Source organism: Camelus bactrianus, chromosome 3 (assembly GCF_048773025.1).
Source record: "Camelus bactrianus isolate YW-2024 breed Bactrian camel chromosome 3, ASM4877302v1, whole genome shotgun sequence".
NCBI classification, from domain to species: domain Eukaryota; kingdom Metazoa; phylum Chordata; class Mammalia; order Artiodactyla; family Camelidae; genus Camelus; species Camelus bactrianus.
Window position 1 is genome coordinate 135,764,725 of NC_133541.1, and position 19,660 is coordinate 135,784,384.

Genomic DNA, 19,660 nt, shown 5'->3' on the forward strand with positions numbered 1-19,660 from the left:
TTTCACTGTAAAACCGAGTTGGAGCTTCTACCTCCCGAAATATATTTATGGAATGGAGTTTGCAACTGAAAAGAAACTTTGTGTTCCCAACAAGCTAGGTGAAGGAAGGCTTTCACACACACATATCTCTCAGAACTGAGCAAGTGGATAGACGTTCGTTCATCTAGCACCATGGGAACGGGTTGCAGGAGACACTTTTTCTCTGCTTTCTCAGTCTGTTTCCTAGTGCCGGTTTGAAGTTCCTGCAGTTTTCACTGTAAAACCGTGTTGGAGCTAGTACCTCCCCATATATATGTATGGAATGGAGTTTGCAACTGAAAAGAAACTTTGTGTTCCCAACAAGCTAGTTGAAGGATGGCTTTCACACACATTTATCTCTCAGAAATGAGCAAGTGGAGAGACGTTCGTTCATCTAGCACCAAGGGAACGGGTTGCAGGAGTCACTTTTTCTCTGCTTTCTCAGTCTGTTTCCTAGTGCCGGTTTGAAGTTCCTGCAGTTTTCACTGTAAAACCGAGTTGGAGCTAGTACCTCCCCATATATATGTATGGAATGGAGTTTGCAACTGAAAAGAAACTTTGTGTTCCCAACAAGCTAGGTGAAGGAAGGCTATCACACACACTTATCTCTCAGAACTGAGCAAGTGGAGAGACGTTCGTTCATCTAGCACCAAGGGAACTGGTTGCAGTAGACACTTTTTCTCTGCTTTCTCAGTCTGTTTCCTATTGCCGGTTTGAAGTTCCTGCAGTTTTCACTGTCAAACCGTGTTGGAGCTAGTACCTCCCCATATATATGTATGGAATGGAGTTTGCAACTGAAAAGAAACTTTGTGTTCCCAACAAGCTAGGTGAAGGACGGCTTTCACACACACTTATCTCTCAGAACTGAGCAAGTGGAGAGACGTTCGTTCATCTAGCACCAAGGGAACGGGTTGCAGGAGACACTTTTTCTCTGCTTTCTCAGTCTGTTTCCTAGTGCCAGTTTGAATTTCCTGCAGTTTTCACTGTAAAACCGAGTTGGAGCTTCTACCTCCCGAAATATATGTATGGAATGGAGTTTGCAACTGAAAAGAAACTTTGTGTTCCCAACAAGCTAGGTGAAGGACGGCTTTCACACACACTTATCTCTCAGAACTGAGCAAGTGGAGAGACGTTCGTTCATCTAGCACCATGGGAACGGGTTGCAGGAGACACTTTTTCTCTGCTTTCTCAGTCTGTTTCCTAGTGCCGGTTTGAAGTTCCTGCAGTTTTCACTGTAAAACCGTGTTGGAGCTAGTACCTCCCCATATATATGTATGGAATGGAGTTTGCAACTGAAAAGAAACTTTGTGTTCCCAACAAGCTAGTTGAAGGATGGCTTTCAAACACAATTATTTCTCAGAACTGAGCAAGTGGAGAGACGTTCGTTCATCTAGCACCAAGGGAACGGGTTGCAGGAGACACTTATTCTCTGCTTTCTCAGTCTGTTTCCTAGTGCCGGTTTGAAGTTCCTGCAGTTTTCACTGTAAAACCGAGTTGGAGCTAGTACCTCCCCATATATATGTATGGAATGGAGTTTGCAACTGAAAAGAAACTTTGTGTTCCCAACAAGCTAGGTGAAGGACGGCTTTCACACACACTTATCTCTCAGAACTGAGCAAGTGGAGAGACGTTCGTTCATCTAGCACCAAGGGAACGGGTTGCAGGAGACACTTTTTCTCCGCTTTCTCAGTCTGTTTCCTAGTGCCGGTTTGAAGTTCCTGCAGTTTTCACTGTAAAACCGAGTTGGAGCTAGTACCTCCCCATATATATGTATGGAATGGAGTTTGCAACTGAAAAGAAACTTTGTGTTCCCAACAAGCTAGGTGAAGGACGGCTTTCACACACACTTATCTCTCAGAACTGAGCAAGTGGAGAGACGTTCGTTCATCTAGCACCAAGGGAACGGGTTGCAGGAGACACTTTTTCTCTGCTTTCTCAGACTGTTTCCTAGTGCCAGTTTGAATTTCCTGCAGTTTTCACTGTAAAACCGAGTTGGAGCTTCTACCTCCCGAAATATATGTATGGAATGGAGTTTGCAACTGAAAAGAAACTTTGTGTTCCCAAAAAGCTAGGTGAAGGAAGGCTTTCACACACACATATCTCTCAGAACTGAGCAAGTGGATAGACGTTCGTTCATCTAGCACCATGGGAACGGGTTGCAGGAGACACTTTTTCTCTGCTTTCTCAGTCTGTTTCCTAGTGCCGGTTTGAAGTTCCTGCAGTTTTCACTGTAAAACCGTGTTGGAGCTAGTACCTCCCCATATATATGTATGGAATGGAGTTTGCAACTGAAAAGAAACTTTGTGTTCCCAACAAGCTAGGTGAAGGATGGCTTTCAAACACACTTATTTCTCAGAACTGAGCAAGTGGAGAGACGTCGTTCATCTAGCACCAAGGGAACGGTTTGCAGGAGACACTTATTCTCTGCTTTCTCAGTCTGTTTCCTAGTGCCGGTTTGAAGTTCCTGCAGTTTTCACTGTAAAACCGAGTTGGAGCTAGTACCTCCCCATATATATGTATGGAATGGAGTTTGCAACTGAAAAGAAACTTTGTGTTCCCAACAAGCTAGGTGAAGGACGGCTTTCACACACACTTATCTCTCAGAACTGAGCAAGTGGAGAGACGTTCGTTCATCTAGCACCAAGGGAACGGGTTGCAGGAGACACTTTTTCTCTGCTTTCTCAGTCTGTTTCCTAGTGCCAGTTTGAATTTCCTGCAGTTTTCACTGTAAAACCGAGTTGGAGCTTCTACCTCCCGAAATATATGTATGGAATGGAGTTTGCAACTGAAAAGAAACTTTGTGTTCCCAACAAGCTAGGTGAAGGACGGCTTTCACACACACTTATCTCTCAGAACTGAGCAAGTGGAGAGACGTTCGTTCATCTAGCACCATGGGAACGGGTTGCAGGAGACACTTTTTCTCTGCTTTCTCAGTCTGTTTCCTAGTGCCGGTTTGAAGTTCCTGCAGTTTTCACTGTAAAACCGTGTTGGAGCTAGTACCTCCCCATATATATGTATGGAATGGAGTTTGCAACTGAAAAGAAACTTTGTGTTCCCAACAAGCTAGTTGAAGAATGGCTTTCAAACACAAATATTTCTCAGAACTGAGCAAGTGGAGAGACGTTCGTTCATCTAGCACCAAGGGAACGGGTTGCAGGAGACACTTATTCTCTGCTTTCTCAGTCTGTTTCCTAGTGCCGGTTTGAAGTTCCTGCAGTTTTCACTGTAAAACCGAGTTGGAGCTAGTACCTCCCCATATATATGTATGGAATGGAGTTTGCAACTGAAAAGAAACTTTGTGTTCCCAACAAGCTAGGTGAAGGACGGCTTTCACACACACTTATCTCTCAGAACTGAGCAAGTGGAGAGACGTTCGTTCATCTAGCACCAAGGGAACGGGTTGCAGGAGACACTTTTTCTCCGCTTTCTCAGTCTGTTTCCTAGTGCCGGTTTGAAGTTCCTGCAGTTTTCACTGTAAAACCGAGTTGGAGCTAGTACCTCCCCATATATATGTATGGAATGGAGTTTGCAACTGAAAAGAAACTTTGTGTTCCCAACAAGCTAGGTGAAGGACGGCTTTCACACACACTTATCTCTCAGAACTGAGCAAGTGGAGAGACGTTCGTTCATCTAGCACCAAGGGAACGGGTTGCAGGAGACACTTTTTCTCTGCTTTCTCAGACTGTTTCCTAGTGCCAGTTTGAATTTCCTGCAGTTTTCACTGTAAAACCGAGTTGGAGCTTCTACCTCCCGAAATATATGTATGGAATGGAGTTTGCAACTGAAAAGAAACTTTGTGTTCCCAACAAGCTATGTGAAGGACGGCTTTCACACACACTTATCTCTCAGAACTGAGCAAGTGGAGAGACGTTCGTTCATCTAGCACCATGGGAACGGGTTGCAGGAGACACTTTTTCTCTGCTTTCTCAGTCTGTTTCCTAGTGCCGGTTTGAAGTTCCTGCAGTTTTCACTGTAAAACCGTGTTGGAGCTAGTACCTCCCCATATATATGTATGGAATGGAGTTTGCAACTGAAAAGAAACTTTGTGTTCCCAACAAGCTAGTTGAAGGATGGCTTTCAAACACAATTATTTCTCAGAACTGAGCAAGTGGAGAGACGTTCGTTCATCTAGCACCAAGGGAACGGGTTGCAGGAGACACTTATTCTCTGCTTTCTCAGTCTGTTTCCTAGTGCCGGTTTGAAGTTCCTGCAGTTTTCACTGTAAAACCGAGTTGGAGCTAGTACCTCCCCATATATATGTATGGAATGGAGTTTGCAACTGAAAAGAAACTTTGTGTTCCCAACAAGCTAGGTGAAGGACGGCTTTCACACACACTTATCTCTCAGAACTGAGCAAGTGGAGAGACGTTCGTTCATCTAGCACCAAGGGAACGGGTTGCAGGAGACACTTTTTCTCCGCTTTCTCAGTCTGTTTCCTAGTGCCGGTTTGAAGTTCCTGCAGTTTTCACTGTAAAACCGAGTTGGAGCTAGTACCTCCCCATATATATGTATGGAATGGAGTTTGCAACTGAAAAGAAACTTTGTGTTCCCAACAAGCTAGGTGAAGGACGGCTTTCACACACACTTATCTCTCAGAACTGAGCAAGTGGAGAGACGTTCGTTCATCTAGCACCAAGGGAACGGGTTGCAGGAGACACTTTTTCTCTGCTTTCTCAGACTGTTTCCTAGTGCCAGTTTGAATTTCCTGCAGTTTTCACTGTAAAACCGAGTTGGAGCTTCTACCTCCCGAAATATATGTATGGAATGGAGTTTGCAACTGAAAAGAAACTTTGTGTTCCCAAAATGCTAGGTGAAGGAAGGCTTTCACACACACATATCTCTCAGAACTGAGCAAGTGGATAGACGTTCGTTCATCTAGCACCATGGGAACGGGTTGCAGGAGACACTTTTTCTCTGCTTTCTCAGTCTGTTTCCTAGTGCCGGTTTGAAGTTCCTGCAGTTTTCACTGTAAAACCGTGTTGGAGCTAGTACCTCCCCATATATATGTATGGAATGGAGTTTGCAACTGAAAAGAAACTTTGTGTTCCCAACAAGCTAGGTGAAGGATGGCTTTCAAACACACTTATTTCTCAGAACTGAGCAAGTGGAGAGACGTCGTTCATCTAGCACCAAGGGAACGGTTTGCAGGAGACACTTATTCTCTGCTTTCTCAGTCTGTTTCCTAGTGCCGGTTTGAAGTTCCTGCAGTTTTCACTGTAAAACCGAGTTGGAGCTAGTACCTCCCCATATATATGTATGGAATGGAGTTTGCAACTGAAAAGAAACTTTGTGTTCCCAACAAGCTAGGTGAAGGACGGCTTTCACACACACTTATCTCTCAGAACTGAGCAAGTGGAGAGACGTTCGTTCATCTAGCACCAAGGGAACGGGTTGCAGGAGACACTTTTTCTCTGCTTTCTCAGTCTGTTTCCTAGTGCCAGTTTGAATTTCCTGCAGTTTTCACTGTAAAACCGAGTTGGAGCTTCTACCTCCCGAAATATATGTATGGAATGGAGTTTGCAACTGAAAAGAAACTTTGTGTTCCCAACAAGCTAGGTGAAGGACGGCTTTCACACACACTTATCTCTCAGAACTGAGCAAGTGGAGAGACGTTCGTTCATCTAGCACCATGGGAACGGGTTGCAGGAGACACTTTTTCTCTGCTTTCTCAGTCTGTTTCCTAGTGCCGGTTTGAAGTTCCTGCAGTTTTCACTGTAAAACCGTGTTGGAGCTAGTACCTCCCCATATATATGTATGGAATGGAGTTTGCAACTGAAAAGAAACTTTGTGTTCCCAACAAGCTAGTTGAAGAATGGCTTTCAAACACAAATATTTCTCAGAACTGAGCAAGTGGAGAGACGTTCGTTCATCTAGCACCAAGGGAACGGGTTGCAGGAGACACTTATTCTCTGCTTTCTCAGTCTGTTTCCTAGTGCCGGTTTGAAGTTCCTGCAGTTTTCACTGTAAAACCGAGTTGGAGCTAGTACCTCCCCATATATATGTATGGAATGGAGTTTGCAACTGAAAAGAAACTTTGTGTTCCCAACAAGCTAGGTGAAGGACGGCTTTCACACACACTTATCTCTCAGAACTGAGCAAGTGGAGAGACGTTCGTTCATCTAGCACCAAGGGAACGGGTTGCAGGAGACACTTTTTCTCCGCTTTCTCAGTCTGTTTCCTAGTGCCGGTTTGAAGTTCCTGCAGTTTTCACTGTAAAACCGAGTTGGAGCTAGTACCTCCCCATATATATGTATGGAATGGAGTTTGCAACTGAAAAGAAACTTTGTGTTCCCAACAAGCTAGGTGAAGGACGGCTTTCACACACACTTATCTCTCAGAAGTGAGCAAGTGGAGAGACGTTCGTTCATCTAGCACCAAGGGAACGGGTTGCAGGAGACACTTTTTCTCTGCTTTCTCAGACTGTTTCCTAGTGCCAGTTTGAATTTCCTGCAGTTTTCACTGTAAAACCGAGTTGGAGCTTCTACCTCCCGAAATATATGTATGGAATGGAGTTTGCAACTGAAAAGAAACTTTGTGTTCCCAAAAAGCTAGGTGAAGGAAGGCTTTCACACACACATATCTCTCAGAACTGAGCAAGTGGATAGACGTTCGTTCATCTAGCACCATGGGAACGGGTTGCAGGAGACACTTTTTCTCTGCTTTCTCAGTCTGTTTCCTAGTGCCGGTTTGAAGTTCCTGCAGTTTTCACTGTAAAACCGTGTTGGAGCTAGTACCTCCCCATATATATGTATGGAATGGAGTTTGCAACTGAAAAGAAACTTTGTGTTCCCAACAAGCTAGGTGAAGGATGGCTTTCAAACACACTTATTTCTCAGAACTGAGCAAGTGGAGAGACGTCGTTCATCTAGCACCAAGGGAACGGTTTGCAGGAGACACTTATTCTCTGCTTTCTCAGTCTGTTTCCTAGTGCCGGTTTGAAGTTCCTGCAGTTTTCACTGTAAAACCGAGTTGGAGCTAGTACCTCCCCATATATATGTATGGAATGGAGTTTGCAACTGAAAAGAAACTTTGTGTTCCCAACAAGCTAGGTGAAGGACGGCTTTCACACACACTTATCTCTCAGAACTGAGCAAGTGGAGAGACGTTCGTTCATCTAGCACCAACGGAACGTGTTGCAGGAGACACTTTTTCTCTGCATTCTCATTCTGTTTCCTAGTGCCGGTTTGAAGTTCCTGCAGTTTTCACTGTAAAACCGAGTTGGAGCTAGTACCTCCCCATATATATGTATGGAATGGATTTTGCAACTGAAAAGAAACTTTGTGTTCCCAACAAGCTAGGTGAAGGATGGCTTTCACACACACTTAACTCTCAGAACTGAGCAAGTGGAGAGACGTTCGTTCATCTAGCACCAAGGGAACGGGTTGCAGGAGACACTTTTTCTCTGCTTTCTCAGTCTGTTTCCTAGTGCCGGTTTGAAGTTCCTGCAGTTTTCACTGTAAAACCGAGATGGAGCTAGTACCTACCAATATATATGTATGGAATGGAGTTTGCAACTGAAAAGAAACTTTGTGTTCCCAACAAGCTAGGTGAAGGAAAGCTTTCACACACACTTATCTCTCAGAACTGAGCAAGTGGAGAGACGATCGTTCATCTAGCACCAAGGGAACGGGTTTCAGGAGACACTTTTTCTCTGCTTTCTCAGTCTGTTTCCTAGTGCCGGTTTGAAGTTCCTGCAGTTTTCACTGTAAAACCGAGTTGGAGCTAGTACCTCCCCATATATATGTATGGAATGGAGTTTGCAACTGAAAAGAAACTTTGTGTTCCCAACAAGCTAGGTGAAGGACGGCTTTCACACACACTTATCTCTCAGAACTGAGCAAGTGGAGAGACGTTCGTTCATCTAGCACCAAGGGAACGGGTTGCAGGAGACACTTATTCTCTGCTTTCTCAGTCTGTTTCCTAGTGCCGGTTTGAAGTTCCTGCAGTTTTCACTGTAAAACCGAGTTGGACCTAGTACCTCCCCATATATATGTATGGAATGGAGTTTGCAACTGAAAAGAAACTTTGTGATCCCAACAAGCTAGGTGAAGAACTGCTTTCACACACACTTATCTCTCAGAACTGAGCAAGTGGAGAGACGTTCGTTCATCTAGCACCAAGGGAACGGGTTGCAGGAGACACTTTTTCTCTGCTTTCTCAGTCTGTTTACTAGTGCCAGTTTGAAGTTCCTGCAGTTTTTACTGTAAAACCGAGTGGGAGCTACTACCTCCCCATATATATGTATGGAATGGAGTTTGCAACTGAAAAGAAACTTTGTGTTTCCAACAAGCTATGTGAAGGACGGCTTTCACACACACTTATCTCTCAGAACTGAGCAAGTGGAGAGACGTTCGTTCATCTAGCACCAAGGGAACGGGTTGCAGGAGACACTTTTCTCTGCTTTCTCAGTCTGTTTCTTAGTGCCGGTTTGATGTTCCTGCAGTTTTCACTGTAAAACAGAGTTGGAGCTAGTACCTCCCCATATATATGTATGGAATGGAGTTTGCAACTGAAAAGAAACTTTGTGTTCCTAACAAGCTAGGTGAAGGAAGGCTTTCACACACACTTATCTCTCAGAACTGAGCAAGTGGAGAGACGTTCGTTCATATAGCACCAAGGGAAAGGGTTACAGGAGACACTTTTTCTCTGCTTTCTCAGGCTGTTTCCTAGTGCCGGTTTGATGTTCCTGCAGTTTTCACTGTAAAACCGAGTTGGAGCTAGTACCTCCCCATATGTATGTATGGAATGGAGTTTGCAACTGAAAAGAAACTTTGTGTTCCCAACAGGCTAGTTGAAGGACGGCTTTCACACACAATTATCTCTCAGAACTGAGCAAGTGGAGAGACGTTCGTTCATCTAGCACCAAGGGAACGGGTTGCAGGAGACACATTTTCTCTGCTTTCTCAGTCTGTTTCCTAGTGCCGGTTTGAAGTTCCTGCAGTTTTCACTGTAAAACCGAGATGGAGCTAGTACTTACCCACATATATGTATGGAATGGAGTTTGCAACTGAAAAGAATCTTTGTGTTCCCAACAAGCTAGGTGAAGAAGGCTTTCACACACACTTATCTCTCAGAACTGAGCAAGTGTAGAGACTTTCGTTCATCTAGCACCAAGGGAACGGGTTTCAGGAGACACTTTTTCTCTGCTTTCTCAGTCTGTTTCCTAGTGACGGTTTGAGGTTCCTGCAGTTTTCACTGTAAAACCGAGTTGGAGCTAGTACCTTCCCATATATATGTATGGAATGGAGTTTGCAAATGAAAAGAATCTTTGTGTTCCCAACAAGCTAGTTGAAGGACGGCTTTCACACACACTTATCTCTCAGAAGTGAGCAAGTGGAGAGACGTTCGTTCATCTAGCACCAAGGGAACGGGTTGCAGGAGACACTTATTCTCTGCTTTCTCAGTCTGTTTCCTAGCGCCGGTTTGAAGTTCCTGCAGTTTTCACTGTCAAACCGAGTTGGAGCTAGTACCTCCCCATATATATGTATGGAATGGAGTTTGCAACTGAAAAGAAACTTTGTGTTCCCAACAAGCTAGGTGAAGGACGGCTTTCACACACACTTATCTCTCAGAACTGAGCAAGTGGAGAGACGTTCGTTCATCTAGCACCAAGGGAACGGGTTGCAGGAGACACTTTTTCTCTGCTTTCTCAGTCTGTTTCCTAGTGCAAGTTTGAAGTTCCTGCAGTTTTCACTGTAAAACCGAGTTGGAGCTAGTACCTCCCCATATATATGTATGGAATGGAGTTTGCAACTGAAAAGAATCTTTGTGTTCCCAACAAGCTAGGTGAAGGACGGCTTTCACACACAATTATCTCTCAGAACTGAGCAAGTGGAGAGACGTTCGTTCATCTAGCACCAAGGGAACGGGTTGCAGGAGACACCTTTTCTCTGCTTTCTCAGTCTGTTTCCTAGTGCCGGTTTGAAATTCCTGCAGTTTTCACTGTAAAACCGAGTTGGAGCTTGTACCTCCCCATATATATGTATGGAATGGAGTTTGCAACTGAAAAGAAACTTTGTGTTCCCAACAAGCTAGGTGAAGGAAGGCTTTCACACACCCTTATCTCTCAGAACTGAGCAAGTGGAGAGACTTTCGTTCATCTAGCACCAAGGGAACGTGTTGCAGGAGACAATTTTTCTCTGCTTTCTCAGTCTGTTTCCTAGTGCCGGTTTGAAATTCCTGCAGTTTTCACTGTAAAACCGAGTTGGAGCTAGTACCTCCCCATATATATGTATGGAATGGAGTTTGCAACTGAAAAGAAACTTTGTGTTCCCAACAAGCTAGGTGAAGGAAGGCTTTCACACACACTTATCTCTCAGTACTGAGCAAGTGGAGAGACATTCGTTCATCTAGCACCAAGGGATCGGTTTGCAGGAGACACTTTTTCTCTGCTTTCTCATTCTGTTTCCTAGTGCCGGTTTGAAGTTCCTGCAGTTTTCACTGTAAAACCGAGTTGGAGCTAGTACCTCCCCATATATATGTATGGAATGGATTTTGCAACTGAAAAGAAACTTTGTGTTCCCAACAAGCTAGGTGAAGTACGGCTTTCACACACACTTATCTCTCAGAACTGAGCAAGTGGAGAGACGTTCGTTCATTAGCACCAAGGGAACGGGTTGCAGGAGACACTTTCTCTCTGCTTTCTCAGTCTGTTTCCTAGTGCCGGTTTGAAGTTCCTGCAGTTTTCACTGTAAAACCGAGATGTAGCTAGTACCTACCCATATATATGTATGGAATGGAGTTTGCAACTGAAAAGAAACTTTGTGTTCCCAACAAGCTAGGTGAAGGAAGGCTTTCACACACACTTATCTCTCAGAACTGAGCAAGTGGAGAGACGTTCGTTCATCTAGCACCAAGGGAACGGGTTGCAGGAGACACTTTTCTCTGCTTTCTCAGTCTGTTTCCTAGTGCCGGTTTGAAGATCCTGCAGTTTTCACTGTAAAACCGAGTTGGAGCTAGTATCTTCCCATATATATGTATGGAATGGAGTTTGCATCTGAAAAGAATCTTTGTGTTCCCAACAAGCTAGGTGAAGGACGGCTTTCACACACACTTATCTCTCAGAACTGAGCAAGTGGAGAGACCTTCGTTCATCTAGCACCAAGGGAACGGGTTGCAGGAGACACTTTTTCTCTGCTTTCTCAGTCTGTTTCCTAGTGCCGGTTTGAAGTTCCTGCAGTTTTCACTGTAAAACAGAGTTGGAGCTAGTACCTCCCCATATATATGTATGGAATGGAGTTTGCAACTGAAAAGAAACTTTGTGTTCCCTACAAGCTATGTGAAGGACGGCTTTCACACACACTTATCTCTCAGAACTGAGCAAGTGGAGAGACGTTCGTTCATCTAGCACCAAGGGAACGGGTTGCAGGAGACACTTTTTCCCTACTTTCTCAGTCTGTTTCCTAGTGCCGGTTTGAAGTTCCTGCAGTTTTCACTGTAAAACCGAGTTGGAGCTAGTACCTCCCCATATATATGTATGGAATGGAGTTTGCAACTGAAAAGAAACTTTGTGTTCCCAACAAGCTAGGTGAAGGACTGCTTTCACACACACTTATCTCTCAGAACTGAGCAAGTGGAGAGACGTTCGTTCATCTAGCACCAAGGGAACGGGTTGCAGGAGACACTTTTTCTCTGCTTTCTCAGGCTGTTTCCTAGTGCCGGTTTGAAGTTCCTGCAGTTTTCACTGTAAAACCGAGTTGGAGCTAGTACCTCCCCATATATATGTATGGAATGGAGTTTGCAACTGAAAAGAAACTTTGTGTTCCCAACAAGCTAGGTGAAGGAAGGCTTTCACACACACTTATCTCTCAGAACTGAGCAAGTGGAGAGACGTTCGTTCATCTAGCACCAAGGGAACGGGTTGCAGGAGACACTTTTTCTCTGTTTCTCAGTCTGTTTCCTAGTGCCGGTTTGAAGTTCCTGCAGTTTTCACTGTAAAACCGAGTTGGAGCTAGTACCTCCCCATATATATGTATGGAATGGAGTTTGTAACTGAAAAGAAACTTTGTGTTCCCAACAAGCTAGGTGAAGCAAGGCATTCACACACACTTATCTCTCAGAACTGAGCAAGTGGAGAGACGTTCGTTCATCTAGCACCAAGGGAACGGGTTGCAGGAGACACTTTTTCTCTGCTTTCTCAGTCTGTTTCCTAGTGCCGGTTTGAAGTTCCTGCAGTTTTCACTGTAAAACCGAGTTGGAGCTAGTACCTCCCCATATATATGTATGGAATGGAGTTTGCAACTGAAAAGAATCTTTGTGTTCCCAACAAGATATGTGAAGGACGGCTTTCACACACACTTATCTCTCAGAACTGAGCAAGTGGAGAGACGTTCGTTCATCTAGCACCAAGGGAACGGGTTGCAGGAGTCACTTTTTCTCTGCTTTCTCAGTCTGTTTCCTAGTGCCGGTTGGAAGTTCCTGCAGTTTTCACTGTAAAACCGAGTTGGAGCTAGTACCTCCCCATATATATGTATGGAATGGAGTTTGCAACTGAAAAGAAACTTTGTGTTCCCAACAAGCTAGGTGAAGGACGGCTTTCACACACACTTATCTCTCAGAACTGAGCAAGTGGAGAGACGTTCGTTCATCTAGCACCAAGGGAACGGGTTGCAGGAGACACTTTTTCTCTGCTTTCTCAGTCTGTTTCCTAGTGCCGGTTTGAAGTTCCTGCAGTTTTCACTGTAAAACCAAGTTGGAGCTAGTACCTCCCCATATATATGTATGGAATGGAGTTTGCAACTGAAAAGAAACTTTGTGTTTCCAACAAGCTATGTGAAGGACGGCTTTCACACACACTTATCTCTCAGAACTGAGCAAGTGGAGAGACGTTCGTTCATCTAGCACCAAGGGAACGGGTTGCAGGAGACACTTTTTCTCTGCTTTCTCAGTCTGTTTCCTAGTGCCGGTTTGAAGTTCCTGCAGTTTTCACTGTCAAACCGAGTTGGAGCTAGTACCTCCCCATATATATGTATGGAATGGAGTTTGCAACTGAAAAGAAACTTTGTGTTCACAACAAGCTAGTTGAAGGAAGGCTTTCACACACACTTATCTCTCAGAACTGAGCAAGTGGAGAGACGTTCGTTCATCTAGCACCATGGGAACGGGTTTCAGGAGACACTTTTTCTCTGCTTTCTCAGTCTGTTTCCTAGTGCCGGTTTGAAGTTCCTGCAGTTTTCACTGTAAAACCGAGTTGGAGCTAGTACCTCCCCATATATATGTATGGAATGGAGTTTGTAACTGAAAAGAATCTTTGTGTTCCCAACAAGCTAGGTGAAGTACGGCTTTCACACACACTTATCTCTCAGAACTGAGCAAGTGGAGAGACGTTCGTTCATTAGCACCAAGGGAACGGGTTGCAGGAGACACTTATTCAGTGCTTTCTCAGTCTGTTTCCTAGTGCCGGTTTGAAGTTCCTGCAGTTTTCACTGTAAAACCGAGTTGGAGCTAGTACCTCCCCATATATATGTATGGAATGGAGTTTGCAACTGAAAAGAAACTTTGTGTTCCCAACAAGCTAGGTGAAGGAAGGCTTTCACACACACTTATCTCTCAGAACTGAGCAAGGGGAGAGACGTTCGTTCATCTAGCACCAAGGGAACGGGTTGCAGGAGACACTAATTCTCTGCTTTCTCAGTCTGTTTCCTAGGGCCGGTTTGAAGTTCCTGCAGTTTTCACTGTAAAATAGAGTTGGAGCTAGTACCTCCCCATATTTATGTATGGAATGGAGTTTGCAACTGAAAAGAAACTCTGTGTTCCCAACAAGCTAGGTGAAGGACGGCTTTCACACACACTTATCTCTCAGAACTGAGCAAGTGGAGAGACGTTCGTTCATCTAGCACCAAGGGAACGGGTTGCAAGAGACACTTTTTCTCTGCTTTCTCAGTCTGTTTCCTAGTGCCGGTTTGAAGTTCCTGCAGTTTTCACTGTAAAACCGAGTTGGAGCTAGTACCTCCCCATATATATGTACGGAATGGAGTTTGCAACTGAAAAGAAACTTTGTGTTTCCAACAAGCTATGTGAAGGACGGCTTTCACACACACTTATCTCTCAGAACTGAGCAAGTGGAGAGACGTTCGTTCATCTAGCACCAAGGGAACGGGTTGCAGGATTCATGTTTCTCTGCTTTCTCAGTCTGTTTCCTAGTGCCGGTTTGAAGTTCCTGCAGTTTTCACTGTAAAACCGAGTTGGAGCTAGTACCTCCCCATATATATGTATGGAATGGAGTTTGCAACTGAAAAGAAACTTTGTGTTCCCAACAAGCTAGGTGAAGGAAGGCTATCACACACACTTATCTCTCAGAACTGAGCAAGTGGAGAGACGTTCGTTCATCTAGCACCAAGGGAACTGGTTGTAGTAGACACTTTTTCTCTGCTTTCTCAGTCTGTTTCCTATTGCTGGTTTGAAGTTCCTGCAGTTTTCACTGTAAAACCGAGTTGGAGCTAGTACCTCCCCATATATATGTATGGAATGGAGTTTGCAACTGAAAAGAAACTTTGTGTTCCCAACAAGCTAGTTGAAGGAAGGCTTTCACACACACTTATCTCTCAGAACTGAGCAAGTGGAGAGACGTTCGTTCATCTAGCACCATGGGAACGGGTTTCAGGAGACACTTTTTCTCTGCTTTCTCAGTCTGTTTCCTAGTGCCGGTTTGAAGTTCCTGCAGTTTTCACTGTAAAACCGAGTTGGAGCTAGTACCTCCCCATATATATGTATGGAATGGAGTTTGTAACTGAAAAGAATCTTTGTGTTCCCAACAAGCTAGGTGAAGTACGGCTTTCACACACACTTATCTCTCAGAACTGAGCAAGTGGAGAGACGTTCGTTCATTAGCACCAAGGGAACGGGTTGCAGGAGACACTTATTCTCTGCTTTCTCAGTCTGTTTCCTAGTGCCGGTTTGAAGTTCCTGCAGTTTTCACTGTAAAACCGAGTTGGAGCTAGTACCTCCCCATATATATGTATGGAATGGAGTTTGCAACTGAAAAGAAACTTTGTGTTCCCAACAAGCTAGGTGAAGGAAGGCTTTCACACACACTTATCTCTCAGAACTGAGCAAGTGGAGAGACGTTCGTTCATCTAGCACCAAGGGAACGGGTTGCAGGAGACACTTATTCTCTGCTTTCTCAGTCTGTTTCCTAGGGCCGGTTTGAAGTTCCTGCAGTTTTCACTGTAAAATAGAGTTGGAGCTAGTACCTCCCCATATATATGTATGGAATGGAGTTTGCAACTGAAAAGAAACTCTGTGTTCCCAACAAGCTAGGTGAAGGACGGCTTTCACACACACTTATCTCTCAGAACTGAGCAAGTGGAGAGATGTTCGTTCATCTAGCACCAAGGGAACGGGTTGCAGGAGACACTTTTTCTCTGCTTTCTCAGTCTGTTTCCTAGTGCCGGTTTGAAGTTCCTGCAGTTTTCACTGTAAAACCGAGTTGGAGCTAGTACCTCCCCATATATATGTATGGAATGGAGTTTGAAACTGAAAAGAAACTTTGTGTTCCCAACAAGATAGGTGAAGGACGGCTTTCAAACACACTTATCTCTCAGAACTGAGCAAGTGGAGAGACGTTCGTTCATCTAGCACCAAGGGAACGGGTTGCAGGAGACACTTTTTCTCTGCTTTCTCAGGCTGTTTCCTAGTGCCGGTTTGAAGTTCCTGCAGTTTTCACTGTAAAACCGAGTTGGAGCTAGTACCTCCCCATATATATGTATGGAATGGAGTTTGCAACTGAAAAGAAACTTTGTGTTCCCAACAAGCTAGGTGAAGGAAGGCTTTCACACACACTTATCTCTCAGAACTGAGCAAGTGGAGAGACGTTCGTTCATCTAGCACCAAGGGAACGGGTTGCAGGAGACACTTTTTCTCTGCTTTCTCAGTCTGTTTCCTAGTGCCGGTTTGAAGTTCCTGCAGTTTTCACTGTAAAACCGAGTTGGAGCTAGTACCTCCCCATATATATGTATGGAATGGAGTTTGTAACTGAAAAGAAACTTTGTGTTCCCAACAAGCTACGTGAAGCAAGGCATTCACACACACTTATCTCTCAGAACTGAGCAAGTGGAGAGACGTTCGTTCATCTAGCACCAAGGGAACGGGTTGCAGGAGACACTTTTACTCTGCTTTCTCAGTCTGTTTCCTAGTGCCGGTTTGAAGTTCCTGCAGTTTTCACTGTAAAACCGAGTTGGAGCTAGTACCTCCCCATATATATGTATGGAATGGAGTTTGCAACTGAAAAGAAACTTTGTGTTTCCAACAAGCTATGTGAAGGAAGGCTTTCACACACACTTATCTCTCAGAAGTGAGCAAGTGGAGAGACGTTCGTTCATCTAGCACCAAGGGATCGGGTTGCAGGAGTCACTTTTTCTCTGCTTTCTCAGTCTGTTTCCTAGTGCCGGTTTGAAGTTCCTGCAGTTTTCACTGTAAAACCGAGTTGGAGCTAGTACCTCCCCATATATATGTATGGAATGAAGTTTGCAACTGAAAAGAAACTTTGTGTTTCCAACAAGCTATGTGAAGGACGGCTTTCACACACACTTATCTCTCAGAACTGAGCAAGTGGAGAGACGTTCGTTCATCTAGCACCAAGGGAACGGGTTGCAGGAGACACTTTTTCTCTGCTTTCTCAGTCTGTTTCCTAGTGCCGGTTTGAAGTTCCTGCAGTTTTCACTGTAAAACCGAGTTGGAGCTAGTACCTCCCCATATATATGTATGGAATGGAGTTTGCAACTGAAAAGAAACTTTGTGTTTCCAACAAGCTATGTGAAGGACGGCTTTCACACACACTTATCTCTCAGAACTGAGCAAGTGGAGAGACGTTCGTTCATCTAGCACCAAGGGAACGGGTTGCAGGAGTCACTTATTCTCTGCTTTCTCAGTCTGTTTCCTAGTGCCGGTTTGAAGTTCCTGCAGTTTTCACTGTAAAACCGAGTTGGAGCTAGTACCTCCCCATATATATGTATGGAATGGAGTTTGCAACTGAAAAGAAACTTTGTGTTCCCAACAAGCTAGGTGAAGGAAGGCTATCACACACACTTATCTCTCAGAACTGAGCAAGTGGAGAGACGTTCGTTCATCTAGCACCAAGGGAACTGGTTGCAGTAGACACTTTTTCTCTGCTTTCTCAGTCTGTTTCCTATTGCCGGTTTGAAGTTCCTGCAGTTTTCACTGTCAAACCGAGTTGGAGCTAGTACCTCCCCATATATATGTATGGAATGGAGTTTGCAACTGAAAAGAAACTTTGTGTTCCCAACAAGCTAGTTGAAGGAAGGCTTTCACACACACTTATCTCTCAGAACTGAGCAAGTGGAGAGACGTTCGTTCATCTAGCACCATGGGAACGGGTTTCAGGAGACACTTTTTCTCTGCTTTCTCAGTCTGTTTCCTAGTGCCGGTTTGAAGTTCCTGCAGTTTTCACTGTAAAACCGAGTTGGAGCTAGTACCTCCCCATATAAATGTATGGAATGGAGTTTGTAACTGAAAAGAATCTTTGTGTTCTCAACAAGCTAGGTGAAGTACGGCTTTCACACACACTTATCTCTCAGAACTGAGCAAGTGGAGAGACGTTCGTTCATTAGCACCAAGGGAACGGGTTGCAGGAAACACTTATTCTCTGCTTTCTCAGTCTGTTTCCTAGTGCCGGTTTGAAGTTCCTGCAGTTTTCACTGTAAAACCGAGTTGGAGCTAGTACCTCCCCATATATATGTATGGAATGGAGTTTGCAACTGAAAAGAAACTTTGTGTTCCCAACAAGCTAGGTGAAGGAAGGCTTTCACACACACTTATCTCTCAGAACTGAGCAAGTGGAGAGACGTTCGTTCATCTAGCACCAAGGGAACGGGTTGCAGGAGACACTTATTCTCTGCATTCTCAGTCTGTTTCCTAGTGCCTGTTTGAAGTTCCTGCAGTTTTCACTGTAAAATAGAATTGGAGCTAGTACCTACCCATATATATGTATGGAATGGAGTTTGCAACTGAAAAGAAACTCTGTGTTCCCAACAAGCTAGGTGAAGGACGGCATTCACACACACTTATCTCTCAGAACTGAGCAAGTGGAGAGATGTTCGTTCATCTAGCACCAAGGGAACGGGTTGCAGGAGACACTTTTTCTCTGCTTTCTCAGTCTGTTTCCTAGTGCCGGTTTGAAGTTCCTGCAGTTTTCACTGTAAAACCGAGTTTGAGGTAGTACCTCCCCATATATATGTATGGAATGGAGTTTGCAACTGAAAAGAAACTTTGTGTTCCCAACAAGCTAGGTGAAGGAAGGCTTTCACACACACTTATCTCTCAGAACTGAGCAAGTGGAGAGACGTTCGTTCATCTAGCACCAAGGGAACGGGTTGCAGGAGACACTTTTTCTCTTCTTTCTCAGTCTGTTTCCTAGTGCCGGTTTGAAGTTCCTGCAGTTTTCACTGTAAAACCGAGTTGGAGCTAGTACCTCCCCATATATATGTATGGAATGGAGTTTGCAACTGAAAAGAAACTTTGTGTTCCCAACAAGCTAGGTGAAGGACGGCTTTCACACACACTTATCTCTCAGAACTGAGCAAGTGGAGAGACGTTCGTTCATCTAGCACCAAGGGAACGGGTTGCAGGAGACACTTTTTCTCTGCTTTCTCAGTCTGTTTCCTAGTGCCGGTTTGAAGTTCCTGCAGTTTTCACTGTCAAACCGAGTTGGAGCTAGTACCTCCCCATATATATGTATGGAATGGAGTTTGCAACTGAAAAGAAACTTTGTGTTTCCAACAAGCTATGTGAAGGACGGCTTTCACACACACTTTTCTCTCAGAACTGAGCAAGTGGAGAGACGTTCGTTCATTAGCACCAAGGGAACGGGTTGCAGGAGACACTTATTCTCTGCTTTCTCAGTCTGTTTCCTAGTGCCGGTTTGAAGTTCCTGCAGTTTTCACTGTAAAACCGAGTTGGAGCTAGTACCTCCCCATATATATGTATGGAATGGAGTTTGCAACTGAAAAGAAACTTTGTGTTCCCAACAAGCTAGGTGAAGGAAGGCTTTCACACACACTTATCTCTCAGAACTGAGCAAGTGGAGAGACGTTCGTTCATCTAGCACCAAGGGAACGGGTTGCAGGAGACACTTTTTCTCTGCTTTCTCGGTCTGTTTCCTAGTGCCGGTTTGAAGTTCCTGCAGTTTTCACTGTAAAACCGAGTTGGAGCTAGTACCTCCCCATATATATGTATGGAATGGAGTTTGCAACTGAAAAGAAACTTTGTGTTCCCAACAAGCTAGGTGAAGGATGGCTTTCACACACCCTTATCTCTCAGAACAGAGCAAGTGGAGAGACGTTCGTTCATCTAGCACCAAGAGAACGGGTTGCAGGAGACACTTATTCTCTGCTTTCTCAGTCTGTTTCCTAGTGCCGGTTTGAAGTTCCTGCAGTTTTCACTGTAAAACCCAGTTGGAGCTAGTACCTCCCCATATATATGTATGGAATGGAGTTTGCAACTGAAAAGAAACTCTGTGTTCCCAACAAGCTATGTGAAGGACGGCTTTCACACACACTTATCTCTCAGAACTGAGCAAGTGGAGAGACGTTCGTTCATTAGCACCAAGGGAACGGGTTGCAGGAGACACTTATTCTCTGCTTTCTCAGTCTGTTTCCTAGTGCCGGTTTGAAGTTCCTGCAGTTTT